This window comes from Papio anubis, chromosome 10 (assembly GCF_008728515.1).
Source record: "Papio anubis isolate 15944 chromosome 10, Panubis1.0, whole genome shotgun sequence".
Taxonomy (NCBI): Eukaryota; Metazoa; Chordata; class Mammalia; order Primates; family Cercopithecidae; genus Papio; species Papio anubis.
Genome location: NC_044985.1, coordinates 104,826,177 through 104,843,400, shown reverse-complemented (window position 1 = coordinate 104,843,400; position 17,224 = coordinate 104,826,177).

Below are 17,224 nucleotides of genomic sequence, written 5' to 3'. Positions count from 1 at the left end.
ATTTGATTGAATTAATATAAAAGAAGAACACAAATGCAAAGCCTAAGGAATATTTTTTAAGAAATTGAAAAGGTAAAATAAGCCCAAGTAAAAAGCAATGAAAATAGTTTAAATTAAAATCTGGAAGGAAATGGCTCTATTTTAAGACTTTTAAAAAAGTGTCGAACATATTTTAATAAGACATTCATAGTGAATATTTAAACATTTTAAGGAGTCTAAGCAGGAATGGTCTACCTGAAGCTCAGACTTAAAAAAAAAAAAACCTGCTATATAATTATAAATCTGATTCTAATATGCTCTTATTTTATCTACATTAAAATATTCTTATAAAGAGAAGAGGGCTATTATTGTGCTAATTTCACTCTCCTCTCAGAGCACTGAAGTACTCTGGTTATAAACTCCACAGAAATTCTTGGACAAGTAGATTTTTGTGTAAGAAAATTCAGAAGCTAAAGATAAAACCATATTATGATAATGAATGATGTAATTAAAATTAATACACTGTATTGAAGTCACCCCCAAAAGAACTTTTATTTTAATATCTGCTTTTATAATTTCAAATAATTGCAAAGTAATAAATGCATTCATGTCCAAATTCATTTGGCATGACTTAGCACTTAGAATGAAAATGAGAAGGATTTGCAAGTAAACAGTGTGATTATCTTCACTGTGTCATGGATAATTTTCCTTTAGATTGGTTGGGACAGCTAATTGTGTACCTGGGTAGAAGAATAAAGTATACAAATAATATTGCTACTGTATTTTAATAAGATGAGTCAATGACATTTTTACACGTAAGAACATGTTTTTATTCTGCAAAAGAAGGAAAATGTTTGGGAAATGTTTTAGTTTAAAGTTAGTATTCTGTGGTAGAAATGAACTCTGGAGGTGGAACAAGAAAACGCAATTTTGATGCTAATCTCCGTCATTTATTAAGTGTGTGGTTTGAGTCAAGTTAATCACTGGGCGCTCAATTTTCACATCTGTACAATGAGGAGATTGAACCAGAGTATTAATTAAAGACCTTTCAGAGCTAATGTATTTATGATGACTATAAATGCTTCTAAAAAATAAGGGGAAATTATCAGTGAATAACTTCACAATAACAAAGGACTACAGATGGCATAGAGTCCATATATAATAAAAATGCAAAAGGAAAAATATGACTTAATTCCCATATTTGAGAAAATTAAAGAGCGGGCATGACTAAAACCCTGGGACATCAATATGAAATATATAAAGTGCGACAACTTAAAAAAATACCTTTCTTCTTAACACGCTTGCATTCCATATTAAACATAACTTCTACTGAAACATTTTTGGAAGGATTTTAACTATTACCATTTTGGGCATTTAAAAAAATTATTTCATTCTTCTGATTTCAACTTTTTATGTAATTATGAGTTAAGTTACATAACTGAAATAAAGCTACATTTTTAGATATTTTATAAAACATTGAATACAATTTTTTGAAGCTTTTCTTTATGTCTTGGAGCCCAGAAATGTATTTTTTCTGGCCTCAATCTTTTTAACGGCTCACCTAGGTACTAGGTACTGGGCGGTGGGTGTATATACTGCTGACGTGGGGAAAAAAAAAGACCCTGCAAAATTTCCTGACTAACATTTCTTTTTCTTTCTTGAGATGGAGTTTTGCTCTTATCACCCAGGCTAGAGTGCAATGGTGTGATCTCAGATCACTGCAACCTCCGCCTCCCGGGTTCAAGAGATTCTCTTGCCTCAGCCTCCCGAGTAGCTGAAATTACAGGTGCCCTCCACTATGCACAGGTAATTTTTGTATTTTTAGTAGAGATGGGGTTTCACCATGCTGGCCAGGCTGGTCTCGAACTCCTGACCTCAGGTGATCCACCCGCCCCGGCCTCCAAAAGTGCTGAGATTACAGGTGTGAGCCCCCGTGCCCAGCCACATTTCTTGAGTGAATAAATTCTAGCCTTGAACATGCTTTAATATTTACTCTCTGTCTTGTCCCTTTCACCCTCTGTCTCCTTCCTTTTGGAGGTGAGGGTAAAGTTTCTTAGGAGGGACTACAGGGTAAACTACAGGGTCTGTGTTACTCCAAGTGAGTAACGCAGAAAACGTGTTGTTCTGTCAAAGCTTTGCTGTCCTTCCAAACGCCATGCCTGCCACAGGGCAGCGGCTCACTACGTTTGCCTGACACAGTCAGAGCAGGGCAGAAGTAGGAACTTTCTCTTTGCTCCTTCCCACCCTCCATCTCTGGGCAGGGTTTTGATGGGATCATGGCAACTATTCCAATCTTCTTTTCTCTCTCCCCAGAGTGCTGCAACTGTGACTTACTCTTAGATTCTTTTTCCTGGAGGGGTAGCATTCAACTAACAGTAAGTTTAGGAAAACACAGAATGTTAATATCCAGGGTAAGAGGAGACAGGAAGGAATGTCTCATGTGTGAGCCTTTTCAATTCAACAGCACCTCTCAGGATAAACCTGGCCAACTCTCTCTGCAAGATGGAAGATGATGGCAAAAAAAAAAAAAAAAAAAAAAATAGAAAATAGGTTAAGGTTACTGACAAAGAAACTAGGGTGGTCATAATGAATGTGGTCTTAATGGGAGAAATTTCTTGGAGTCAGATGTGCTTCAGCCACTCGCTGTACTTGATAAAGAGGACTTTTTGCCACAGTAAGTCTTGCTCCTGTTTGAATTGTTTGTCTTCAGTCTGGCTTTTATGGAATCACTTTCTCTTTCATTATAGCCCCTGTCTCAGGGATAGAGTTGCCGGCTAAGATACAGACACCGAGTTAAATTTGAATTTCAGAAAAACAATGAAAAATTTTAGTATATTTCCCAAGTATTACATACCTACTTATATATCCTGTATTTGCATTTGCAAAATCTGACATCCCTACTCAGGGATCAATCAGACTAACCGGACCCATGACTCTGTCATAGGTCTTTCTGCCCACTTTCCTAAAAAGTCATGTGGAAATTCTATCTCTTGGTTTCCAGTTCCATGCATTTGGTCTAGACAAGCTAGCACTGTATATTGATGTAGTGGTTCCAAGCAAAACGTTCTACAAGCCATCTCAAACGGGCACAAAACTAACATGGTAGACCATTCCACCACTCTCTGAGACCAGCTGCTTGTGGGCCCCACACAGTTCAGACCATTGCCAGAAGGTCTGGCTCTACAGAATGCAGACCTTATCTGTGACAAAACAGAGCCAGAGTTTCCTTGGAGGTTGCTGCATGCAGAGATCTGATGCTCCTTTAACAAGGACACATTGCTGTCTTCAGCTTGAAGGAAAGGGCTCAGCATGGTTCCCTACCTTCTGTTAGATAGTAGCTAGTCCCCTTAAGTTAAGGTGCCATATTAGGAATTAGAGGGTGAGTCATTGGAGTTGGCTGATACTAGTTTCTCAGCAATGGTGCAGGTCTCAGGATTGTAAGGGATGTCCACAGAAGCCATGTGAAAGTTCTATTCTTGCCAGGCCTTCTGCCAATGGCCTGACATATGTGGGACTGGTCTTGTCTTTGTCCTTGTGGGGTCCACAAGCAACTGGTCTCAGAGAGTGGTGAAATGGTCTACTATGCTACTCAGTTTTGTGCCAGCTTGGGATTCTTGTTTGTAGAATGTTCTGCTTGAAACCACAAAAATCAATCCATGGTACTAGCCCACGCATACCAAAGAGCAGACGTTTGCCATCATGCCAACAACAGTGTGCTCAGAACCAGGCAAAAGGGCAAATTTAATGTTTTATGTCTAATTCACATGTGCTTTTCAGGCTCTTCTGAGAAGACCTAACATAGGGGAATGACAGTGCATTTTTCATTTTCTGAAATACTTTTGTAAAATGAAAATAGGTAAAAGTCTACCTTAATGACACCCTTGAAGGAAAAAGATGTCACGAACAGACTACTGTAGTGAAGGATACGAGTAGAAAGGAGAAAGGGCAGTGCCCACCTTTAAACTTAAAAACAGTGTGAGCCCATTTCTCAGTAGGAATCTCAGTCCTTTTTATCACCGATGTTGGAAGTCAGCTATTCCCACAGTGTCTGTCTCCCTGGGTCAGTATGCCTCCTTGTGCAGTTCAGACAACGTACCCAAAGTGCACCCTTAAATTTACATTTTTTAGGGAAACTTTTGGTTCTGAACATGTACAAGTCTCACATGTCTATGTTTGTTACCCTTCTCTGGTCACTCTAGAAACCTGGTTCCCCAGATAATTCTCCAGTGATTGCCTATTCCACATGTTCACTTGTCATCTCAAAACCTAGGAATTGTAGGAATGATCCTTCTAATAAGACTGTATCCTCACTCAGAAGAATGCATTGCTCCATGGATTAAAGTTGACATAATTCATTAAAGAAGAGTTTGAAGTATTTGAAGAATCAAACCTTTTTTTTTTTAAGAAGAAACTATTTCTCAAAAAGCCAATGGGTTATGATAAAAATTCAAACATATAAAACATTTTATTGTGAAGCGTCTGATTTAAACCTTGCCAGCTTAATATTCATTAGACATAATTACATTTAAATAACTATTTTCTTTTGTGTGTACCCAGTAAAAGTTTATCTCTGACATAGAAATTTCATAACTCTATGCTAACGAAGCAACTTCCTACCTATTAACCAGCAATTTTTGTTTTAATCACTTGATATGATTTGGCTCTGTCCCCACCCAAATATCATCTCCAATTGTAATCCCCACATGTCAGAGGAGGGACATAGTGGGAGGTGATTGGATCATGGGGGAGGTTTCCTCCACGCTGTTCCCATGATAGTGAATGAGTTCTCATGAGTTCTGATGGTTTAAAAGTGTGTGGCAGTTCCCCCCACTCCACCTGCTTTGCCATGGTAAGACATGCTTGCTTCCCCTTCACTTTCTATCGTGATTGTAAATTTTCTGAGGACTCTCAACCACGTTTCCTGTTTAGCCTGCAGAACTGTGAGTCACTTAAACTTCTTTTCCTCATAAATTACCCAGTCTCAGGTAGTTCTTTACAGTAGTGTGAAAAAAAATACACTACTTTATTCTAAACTCTGCTCAAAATCGACTTTATCTATGAAACCCTCCCTTTATTAAGCAGGTTAGAAGGAGGCTAGCCACTGCCCCTTAACCACTCCTATAGAAATGTATCAGACAACACCCTTGCTCATGCACTCACTCATAGGAGTTTGCAAACTTGTCCCTCTCCTCCTTCACAAGGCACACCAGAACAAAATAGCTGCAGACAGAGCTTCAAGAGCAATGTGTCCCCTCTACATAGCCCCTGATTCTTTAGAATGAAGTGGGTCTAATGTTTTAGTGGGAATTACTTGGTTGAAAGTAGGAGAGACTGAGTTTGTCTAACCTAAGCCAAAAGGGAAATTACTGAAAAAAGAATTGAAGAGCTTAACAGGGAAGTCCAAAGAAGACATTTGGAAGCACAAGAATCAAGGCAGCAAGAACTGCCTGCCAGCCTTGTTGGGCTCCCCCTCTTCAGCCTTTGCTTCACTCTGCTCCTCATTCCAGTTCCAGGAAGAATCCACAGAAATATAAAAGATCATTCAAGACTACTATGAACACCTTTATGCACATAAACTAGAAAACCTAGAAGAGATACATAAATTCCTGGAAAGATACAATTCTCCTAGCTTAAATCAGGAAGAATTTCCATTGGTCCTTACTGAACCACTGGCCCCTCTACCTCCTTGTCATAGGAAACACAGGTCTCTCTATCAACAGTCCCCCTGGGCTGCCTCATGGTGGAGAGGGATTTACTCAAATCAAAATGAGGATGCTATGGACAAAAGATGAAGGACTGTTTTCAGGTAAGCAAAAATATCAGCTAATCATCACCATACATTTTATTGGAGAAAGTAGCATAGGTACCTCTAGAAGTCACTTAGGATGCATGTTGCGATAACAAGCAACATAATAAAAGAGAAAGTGCTTGAGCACTGGAGGCAGAACCACCTGATTTGCCACTTACCAGCTGAGTGGCCAGTCCTTTCTGAGCCTCCACTTTCTCATGGGTAAAATAGATCTACCACATGAGGGGACTGTGGGTATTATATTAGATAATACATAAGAAATACTTTGTTCAGTATCTGACATGCAGTGGGCATTCTAAATAGTAGTAGTTTTACTTACTTTGGTCAGTGACATTCTTCCCCAGCAATTCTAAACATAATGCTGGAGCTTGTGGTTGCTTTTAGGCAAATATTGTCTCTTTGGAAAGCCTGAACCACTTTTTATTAATAGATGTCATCCCCATTTAAAGTCCTTGGTGCCTTCAGTAATTAATATTTTCTTGATCTTTTCCTAACTCTCCTATTTAATTGTTGTATCTTTCATTTTATTGCTTTTTTTTTCACCTTTGCTGTGCATTTTAAAAAATATTTTAACCTATTTCGCCAGTACCACCGCCACACCTCCCACTTTCCCTGCCATGTCCCTGCACTTCCTCTGTGCATCAGCACCAGCAAAGAGCACCCTCATCTATCCAATTGCTCACTGGGACTTGTGGTTATCCTACTCATCCTGACATATTTTCCTCACCATCTTGCAATGGAGTCTATCAATAGCCAGGTCCTGTGGATTCTGTCTCCCAAATATTTCTGTTTTTTAAAAACTAATTTCAGTATGTATTAAAAATTTCCACAAGACATGTCATCTTTTCAAAACAAAGTAATAACTTTTACCAACAACAGACCCCAAAAATCAAAGTAAAGCTACTTGACAATATTTTTATATCCATTTGTTCTTTAGGAATACAGAAATTTTATATACATAAAATTTAAGTTTATATTTAGTATCTCTAATTTCTTTTTTTTTTAAATTTCCGTAGGTTATTGGGGAAAAGGTGGTGTTTGGTTACAACCACAAAGCTGTTTTTTGGGAAGGATAAATAAAATCGATAGACCATTGCAAGGTTAACCAAGAAAATAAGAGAGAAAATCCAAATAAGTTCCATCAGAAATGAAACAGGAGATTTCATAACTGACACCACAGAAATACAAAGGATCATTCAAGACTACTATGAACACCTTTATTCAAATAAACTAGAAAACCTAGAAGAGATAGATAAATTCCTGGAAAGATACAATCCTCCTAGTTTAAATTAGGAAGAATCAGATACCCTGAACAGACCAATAACAAGGAGTGAGTTTGAAATGGCAATTAAAATTTTAGCAACACAAAGTCCAGGAGCAAACGGATTCACAGCAGAATTCTCCCAGACATTCAAAGGAGAATTGGTACCAATCCTACTGACACTATTCCACAAGACAGAGAAAGAGAGAACCCTCCCTGAATCATTCTGTGAAGCCAGTGTCACCCTAATACCAAAACGAGGAAGGGACATAACCAAAAAAGAAAACTACAGACCAATATCCCTGATGAATAGAGATGCTAAAATCCTTAACAAAATGCTTGCTAACCGAATCCAACAATGTATCAAAAAGATAATCCACCATGATCAAGTGGGTTTCATATCAAGGATGCAGGGATGGTTTAATAGATGCAAGTCAATAAATGAGATACACCACATAAACAGAATTAAAAACAACAATCAGATGATCATCTCTATAGATGCAGAAAAAGCATTTGACAAAATCCAGCATCCCTTATGATTAAAACCCTCGGCAAAATTGGCGTACACGGGATATACCTCAATAGAATAAAAGCAATTTATGACAGACCCACAGCCAACACAATACTGAATGAGGAAAAACTGAAAGCATTTCCTCTGAGGATTGGAACAAGATAGGATGTCCACTCTTACCACTCCTCTTCATCATAGTACTGGAAGTCCTAGCCAGAGCAATCAGACAAGAGAACAAAATAAAGGGCATCCAAATCGGTAAATAGGAAGTCAAACTGTTGCTATTTGTTGATAATATGACGGTTTACCTAGAAAACCCTAAAGATTCCCCCAGAAAGCTCCTAGAACTGATAAAGGAATTCAGCAAAGTTTCCAGATATAAAATTAATGTACACAAATCAGTAGTTCTTCTGTGTACACCAACAGTGACCAAGCTGAGAATGGAATCAAGAACTCAATCCCTCTTACAATAGCTGCAAAAAAACAAAAAAAAAAAACAAAAAAAAAAACAAAAAAAGAAAAGAAAAACCCACAAAATTTAGGAATATACCTAACCAAGGAGGTGAAAGACCTCTACAAAGAAAACTACAAAACACTGCTGAAAGAAATCATAGATGACACAAACAAATGGAAACCAAATATCAATTTTTGATCAATCAACTTTTTTCCACATCTGCCACCAGCATCCCAAACACCATTGTGTCTTAAATGGGCTTCTACAGTAGCTTTTGAATAAAATTCCTTGTATCTACTTCAGCTCTCCTCTGATCCTTTTTTTCACATAATAGTCAAAATTACTTTATTAAACTGCAAAATCCTTCCCATTTTTCCCCTATTAGGAACCCACCCAGTGGCTTTTCTTTCCTCATAGGCTCAGGACTAGGACCCTTGATGTGGCCAGCCAGACTCTATGTGTTCTGGATTCTCCAAACTCTAGTAGCCTCATTAGCACCTTTTCCTGGTGCTCACAATTCTGCAGGTTGGTCTGTTTCCTGGAGATTTCTCTTCATCCTTCCCACATGGGAGGCTTCATGCTTCCAGTTGCTTCTGCCTTGAATGTTCATTCTGCAGCTAATTTTTGCCCACCCTACCGGTCCTAGCTTAGATGTTAGTTTCTTAGGGAACCCCTCCCTAATCCCCCTGTCTGAATTACATTTTGCTGCTAACTGTACTCTATACTCCTTCACAGTACTCACTGGGATTCTTAATATAGAATAATTTGTGTAATTTGTCAGTTTGTTTATTGTTTATCATACCCATCAGGGAGCAGGCTCCTTGGGAGCAGGAACTAGCTGATGCTCAAAAATATTTAATACATAAATGACTGATTATATAAACAAATATTTCCACTAGACATATATAAGGCAGCAGTTGTGAGCATGGGCAAATTAAACCAATATAAATTAGAGTATTTTTTATCTAAAAATTATTCTCTGCATTCACCAGATGTTTAGCTATAATGATGTTTATTCTTGTTTATACGTATTTATATATTCATTTATTTATTTATTGAGACAGAGTCTTGCTCTGTCACCCAGGATGGGGTGCAGTGGTGTGATCTTGGCTCATTGCAACCTCCACCTCTTGGGTTCGAGTGATTCTCATGCCTCAGCCTCCCAAGTAGCTGGGATTACGGGCGCCCACCCCCATGCCCGGCTAATTTTTTTTTTTTCTTTTTTTTTTTTGGATTTTTAGTAGAGACGGGGTTTCACCATATTGGCCAGGCTGATCTCAAACTCGCTGCTTCAGGTGATCTGCTCACCTTGGTCTCCCAAAGTGCTGGGATTACAGGCATGAGCCACCACACCCGGCCCCTTTATACATTTATATTAATCATTTTCAGATAATACATGGGATTGTTTTTCTTTCTCTGTTTTTTTTTATTTATTTGCTCATTTTTATTTTATTGCTTTATATGTTTTGTATAGGACCACCACCAAAAATGGAAAATGTTTTTATTTAAAAAATTAGAAAATACTCTTTAGGTTTTTAATATATGCAATTATTTGTATTAATATTATTAGCAGCTAATATTTATTGAGGACTTAATATATATATCAGTCACCATGCCAAGCACTTCACAGGCATTTATGCTTCCCAGTCATCCCAGAAGTAAGGAACTTTTACTATCATTCTCATTTTACAGATGAACAAAAGAAGACTTAGGGAACTTCAAAAGTTTTCAAGGTGATGTATCTGTTTTTCAGAACAGGCCCTTGATCTCAGTCTTCTCAAACTTTAGCCCAAGTTTTTAACCACTCCGCTATACTTAAAGGGCAAGTTAATATCTACAGTTTATTATGAAGTTAATCTGTCCAATATTTTCCTTTAAAAATATCCCTGGGCATTGTTAGGGCCCATAAATAAAGAACATAAAATACTTTCAAATATAAAACACAAGGGTAAGGATGATAGTGGCTACTCTCTGTAGAGGGCTTCAACTGTCCTGTGTACTATCTGGAGTGTTTCACACGTATTACCTCATTTAATCCTTGTAAAAGAAATCTGCTAGGCCTCATTATTCCCCATTAAGGATGCGAGAAAATGTTTGTCAAGGGTAGTTAAACCGTCTGAAGTCCCACGTTATTTAAAGGTATAAACTCAAAGTGGAACCCGTGTACTTCTGATTCCCTGTGTCAAGGGTCAAACTCCCAACTGGTCTATAACACGCTCCCTCTGCCCGTACTCCTGCCATCCACTGCACCCATTCCCACCACTCCTTGCTGACCCCAGCCAGCCATCACTCCCTCTGACTCCAGATCGGGCTCCAGAGCTCGTTGGTATTCTCAGGAGCACTGCAGAGTAAATCACAGCACGTAGTCATACAGGGCCAGACATATTTGCCACCTTTAAAGCACCTCAGAGGGTGCCTTCCATGGATGTCTTTTTAAGTCACATGTTTGTCCACAGAATCGGAACAATCATGATTCTCTGAAAATGCCCAGGATTTTAGTCCTTCCTTCTGAGAAATCATTCTCATTGAAAGACACCCATTTTCATTACATGGTAACATTTTCCACTTAATTGTTGGAAGAATGTACATTTCTGAATTTTAAAAGCTCAGGTAGTCAAAGGATGTAATTGTCTCTTACCACCATAATCACAGACTACCTATTATTTACTCTGTTATGATACTAGACCCTGCTGTCTTTCAATCTTAAGATCAAAACACTATACACTTTTTTATTATTCTTTCAGAGCAGTGTCATATCTACATGTGGTATGTGTGTATGTATGGGTACACATAGAACATATATGTCTATGTGTATATGTGTGCATGTATGTCTATTTGTATGTTTATATGGATATATAAGTATATATATGAAATACATAATATATAAAATATATGCCTTTTGTCTCAAAAGACTTCCATTTATTTATTTATTTATTTTGCTTTATCCAAGTTTGTTTGTTTAACGGGTCACAGGTAAAAGTTTTCTTTATGGGCCAGGTACAGTGGCTCACACCTGTAATCCCAGCACTTTGGGAGGCCGAGGCAGGCGGATCACCTGAGGTCAGGAGTTCAAGACCAGCCGGGCCACTATGGTGAAACCCTGTCTCTACTAAAAATAAAAAATTAGCCAGGTGTGGTGGCACATGCCTGCAGTCCCAGCTACTCGGGAGGCTGAGGTAGGAGAATTGCCTGAGCCCAGGAGGTGGAGGTTGCAGTGAGCTGAGATCACACGACTGCACCCCAGCCTGGGTGACAGATTGAGACTCATCTCAAAAAAAAAAAAAAAAAAATTCTTTATGGTTGGCTGTCATTCAGTTCTCATCTGTCTTTGCTACCTGTGATTCCAGGTCTCTAAATCCAAAGTTTGTTGGTGACTTAATGGGGGTAGTTTGAGTTGGTGGAGATATGACAGAAAGGTGGTGTTGTTACTTAAAAGGAACCATAAAATATGTTCCCCCGAAATTCAACTTAGAATACTCTCCCACCCTCCTCCCACACCATCATTTCAGGACCCTTCATTTATAGACCTTAGTTTTGGTTGTAAAAACCATATTAAATGTCCAGTGTGCTTCACTTAATATAAGAGGCTTAGTTTCCTAATGCAGGAAATTCACTATGCTTATACTGTCTGTGACCTACATTATAATAATCACACTACACTTTATTTACCAGTCAGTCTACTTGCTTGCATGGATGACTATATAACATAAATCCTTATTCAACTTTTATTGTGTTTCTTTCTGCAGCTTTGAAACAACTTTAAAAGGACCCTAGATTCTAGTACTTATTCTAGTATTTGGGTTTAAATAACAGGGCAGGTTTATTTTCTCTCTCTAAAAATGCCACCATTTCCTTTCCATCCAGACGGTTCAGAAACAATCTTTCCCAGTGGGACCCCAACAGGAATCAATTGCTTAGGAACCAGTGTTTCTAAGCAAGTTTTGCAAAATGTTCCCATTCAGCCTAGGGCTTTAGAGACAGCTCTCACCCCTCTGGGCTCTGAGAGCTGCCTCCCCTTGCATAACCCCTAGGGTGCCAGAGCTCCCTGGCTGGCATTTGGTCCATGCCAGATATCAGACTCCCTTTCAATCTTCTTGAGGAACTGTGAACTCCTTTATTCTACCTACTGTGTGAAGCAACAAATGTCTATACAACTTTCTCATTAGCACTTGGCCAGGTGGCACAGAAACACTGGTGGTCGGATAGCCAGACCGAGACGGGCTGTCTGCCATGAACACTGGGGACTCCTTAGGTTGTGCTGCTGATCATCCATAGATCAATTAACCCTCCTTATAGAAATCAGGGGAAGAGCAGATGAAGGGGAATGTACCCATAGCAGGAGTGGAATTGGAGGCTCCCCTCCCTAGTGAGGGGAATGAAAACATTAAAAAGTGTAGATACACACCATGGTTTGAAAGCTTCCTAGCCAGGCCTGTGCTAAGAACTTTCATTCATGATCTCATTTAATCCTCTCAACAAGCACCCAAAGAGGTAGTATTATTACTATTATCCCCAGGTAGTCATATATATATGTGTGTGTGTGTATATATACATACACACACACACATATATACACACACACATATATATATTTCTCACAAAATATGAACTATATGTCATAATTATCCACAGCTTTACAGGTAGAGAAACTACAGATAAGGAACATTTAGTAACTTTCCCATGCAGACAGTTCATGCTGACTACATGAAATCCATTTCAAACCCAAGCAGTCTATTCTGGAGCTCGCACTGTGGACCACAACACTATAGCTCTGTCAAGTGGCATGGTTAAATGGAACAGCTAAATAGTCGTAGGGCTTCAGGTGAAACTGAGGACTTCAATCTGTCAGTGGAGTGTTTTCTCAACTTGCCCTGTGGGCAACCACTTCTAAGATGGCTCCCAATGATCCGTGACTCTTGATGTTCACATCCTTGTGTCATTTCCCTCCTCTGAGCATAGACCAGATTAGGGATTTCCTTCTAATTAATGGAATATAGCAAGAGTGACAGGATGTCACTTCCAAGATTAGATCAAAAAAGACTCTGACTGCCATCTTGTTGCACTTGTTCTGCCTGGCTCTTCTTGCCTGCTTTGATGTAACCAACTGTCATGCCATGGGCACCCTATGGAGAGGCCCACATGGGAAAGAACAGAGGACAGTGTGCAGCTGGCAGCCAATGAGGAATGAAGGTGCTTGGCCCCACAACCCAGCAGGGAATTGAATCCTGCCAGCAATTGTATGAGTGAGCATGGGAGTGGATTCTTCAGGCTTCAGTCAGGTCTGGAGATGACAGCAGCCCCATCAACACCTTGATTACAGCCTTGCAAGAGACCCTGAGCCAGAGGCCCCAGTTAACCTGTGCCCAGATTCCTGACTTGAAATTATGAGATAATAAATATTGTTGTCTTAAGCCACTAAGTTTTAGGGTAATTTGTTATTCAGCAAAAGATAACTAATGTGTGCCTCTTTGGTTTACCTAGAAAAATAATTCATATTAAACTCAAGATTTTATTAAGCAGCCCAAGAATCTGTTGAGAATCACTAAATTCCCACTTTGAAATAAAAACTATGTATCTAATATTTACTATCACCTGGATATTTACTGTATGCCAAACACATCATTAAATTATTACTAATTTAAATAATTACAGTCATCCCTCAGTATCCTTGGGGAATTGGTCCTAGTACCTCCAGTGGATACCAAAATCTGCGATACTCAAGTCCAGCAGTCAGCTTTGCAGAACTCACTGAAATGAAAAGTTTGTTCTTCATATGCATGGGTTTCGTATCCTGGGAGTACTGTATTTTTAACCTGTGTTTGGTTGCAGATGTGAAACCTGCCTATATGGAGAGCCAATTGCATTTATTGAAAAAATTCCCTGTGTAAGTAGACCCATGTAGTTCAAAACCCAGTTGATTAACGGTCAACTGCATTGACATTTAATCTTCATGCCTTTGTGAAGTCAATTTTTAGTCAGAAATGATTATATTCATCAAATTATAAAAATTTAATAATGATTTTTTTAATGTCCACTTCCAGTTGTCCGATTAATCAATTGTTTAAGCCCTTCCTATCTCTGTTTTTATTTAGATCTTGCCAGAGTTCTCGGTCTCCCTGTGTTATCCAAGCTTGCCAAAGGTATTTTTGGTGTACACCCACTACTCTGATCTTAGGCTTTGAGATTTCTTATATTTTGACCAGGAGCAACATCACATTAGGGAAATGATCAGTCTCTGCTTTTATGAGTGCACACGGTGCTTTAGATACAGAATCTACAGCTTGCTTTTTGTAATATCAGCTGCACAAATGATTGCTGCTTCAGGTCATTTTATTATTGGGGACTGAGCTTCCTTTTACTGGATTTATGACCCTTTAAGGTTTTTACTACTTCAATTCTGAATCTTCTATGCTTCTGAATAATGGAGCAACAAGGGCAGGTGGGTGCAAACTGCTTTTTCTTAATTAGTAATTGGGATAAAATTGGACCCCCTACCCCACGTCACAGTAGTGGGCATGGCATCTTATCATTAACACACAAACCCCACCTGGTTGCATCAGATCCAGGTGTTCTTGCTTAAGCACTTGATGCTCATGATAAACCCGAAGTAAATCCATCACACTGAGTATGGTAGCTTCATTCATTGCTTGTTAAAGTCTCTAATAGGTGCAGAAAGCTACCTGTTTTGGAGAAGGTGTGCCACCATCAAGATCCTCATATGCTCAGTCTCCTAGGTTCTTCAAGGCTATACAGAGTGTGCACTCAGGATTTTCACACCAAGAGCAGAGCTGAATAAGCCACATGGCATTTCTATTATTTGGGAAAAACAGTGTATATTCAACACTGTGATGGTTAATTTTATGTGTCAACTTGAATAAGCTAAGGGATGCCCCGAATGCTGGTAAAACAATATTTCTTGGTGTGTCTCTGAGGGTATTTCTGGAAGACATTAGCATTCGAATTGGTAAACTGAGTAAAGCAGACAGCCCTCCCCAGTGTGGATGTATACCAATCCATTGAGGGTTCAAATAGAATAAAAAGGCAGAAGAGTGAATTCACTCTCTCTGCTTGAGCTGAGATGTTCATTTTCTCCTGTCCTTGGACATCAGTGTTCCTAGTTTTGGGACATCCAGACTCAGACAGGGACTTATACCACCAGCCTTCCAATTCTCAGGCCTTTGGACTCAAACTGAATTACACCATTGGTTTTCTTGGTTCTCCAGCCTGCAGAAGGCAGATCATGAGACTTCTTGACCACCATTACTACTAAGCCAATTCCTTTAACAAATCTCTTTGTATATTTTATTGGTTCTGTTTCTCTGTAGAACACTAACACAAACACATATGCATTTCATTTGCCCACTGCAATCTAGAGATAAACTTTCAGTCCCTTTACATTTTATAATAAAAAAGGATTTAAAAATTGGTGTTTAGTTTTTTCTCCTTAGATAAACATTTCTAATATAATTGCTGAGCTCCTTAGATTCCATTCCATTTATTTTTTCTGTATGAGTTTTATTGAAGTTCTGTTTAAGTTCAGGCACCAGGCCACTGAAAAGCATAGAGCATTTAGGCATTAACAATTTCTTTAAGGCACTCATGCCAGATAACTATTTGTGTGTTTTAACGTTTAAACTCTCTTTCTTCCCCTTAACCCTTGCAATGAAAAACTTGATTTCTGAAGGGATTGATTGAAGATGAGAATTCCTCTTTCTTGGGGTTCTCTGAAAGGCTGTTCTCACAACCACCTGTGGATGAAGAAACAATGGCTTTGGCACTATCATTGAAAAAGAGTGCCTTGCATTTTTGTACTTTGGGGCTATGTCGAAACCCCAACTAGATTATTACACAAAATGAATGGCTTGATTTTCTAGCAATCAGTTTGGATTACTAAAAAAAAGTACATACATACGTATACATACAAAATACAAGTTTCTTGCATGGCAAGCAAATTGTAAAATGACTACTCTTTGGGAATGTGTGAACCACTTTAGTTTCCTCAAGGTTTGGGGAAAAGGGTATGAGGGAAGAGGAAGAATAAAGGAAGACTCAAGTGTTGTAACCACCCAGTGAGTTCACCTTGCCCTCTGCCTAGACAGGGCTGATTTATCAAGACGGAGAATTGCAATGGAGAAAGAGTAATTCATGCAGAGCTGTCTGTGTGGGAGAAGAGTTTTTTATTCCTCAAATCAGTCTCCCTGAGCATTCAGGGATAGGAATTTTTAGGGATAACTTGGTGGATGCGGGGCAGCCAGTGAGTCAGGAGTGCTGATGGTCCTGTCCGAGATGAAATCACAGGGAGTTGAAGCGATCTCACACTGAGTTAGTTCCTAGGTGGGGTCCATAAGATCAGATGAGCCAGTTTATCAATCTGGGTGGTGCCAGCTGATCCATCAAGTGCAGGGTCTGCAAAGTATCTCAAGCATTGATCTTAGGCTTTCCATGTTATCCCCAGGAGTAATTTGAGAAGGGTCAGAATCTCATAGTCTCCAGCTGTATGACTCCTAAACCATAATTTCTAATCTTGTGGCTAATTTGTTAGTCTTACAAAGGCAGGACTAGTCCCTAGGCAAGAAGGGTTTTTTTGTGTTGGGAAGGCCTGTTGTTGTTGTTGTTGTTGTTGTTGTTTTGAGACGGATACTCGCTCTGTCGCCCAGGCTGGAGTGCAGTGGCAGGATCTCAGCTCACTGCAAGCTCCGCCTCCCAGGTTCACGCCATTCTCCTGCCTCAGCCTCCCGAGTAGCTGGGACCACAGGCGCCCGCCACCTCGCCCGGCTAGTTTTTTGTATTTTTTAGTAGAGACAGGGTTTCACCGTGTTAGCCAGGATGGTCTCCATCTCCTGACCTTGTGATCTGCCCGCCTCGGCCTCCCAAAGTGCTGGGATTACAGGCTTGAGCTACCGCGCCCGGCCCATCTTTGTTTTTAACTATACACTAAGTTCCTCCCAAAGTCAGTTCAGCCCACACCCAAGAATGAACAAGGACAGCTTGGAGGTTAAAAGTAAGATGGAGTTGGTTAGGTGAGATCTTTTTTGCTGTCTCAGTTACAATTTTGCAATGGAGGTTTCAGTGTTGGCATGGTGATGGGTGGAGCCGTTCAGAGAGACAGGAAATCCACTTGTCAGTTTTCAGTGAAAAATAGTGGGTTTCTCTGTGGATGTGTTGAATTGGAGGTGCCTGACAGACCTCTGGTTGGAAATGTCTAGTTGG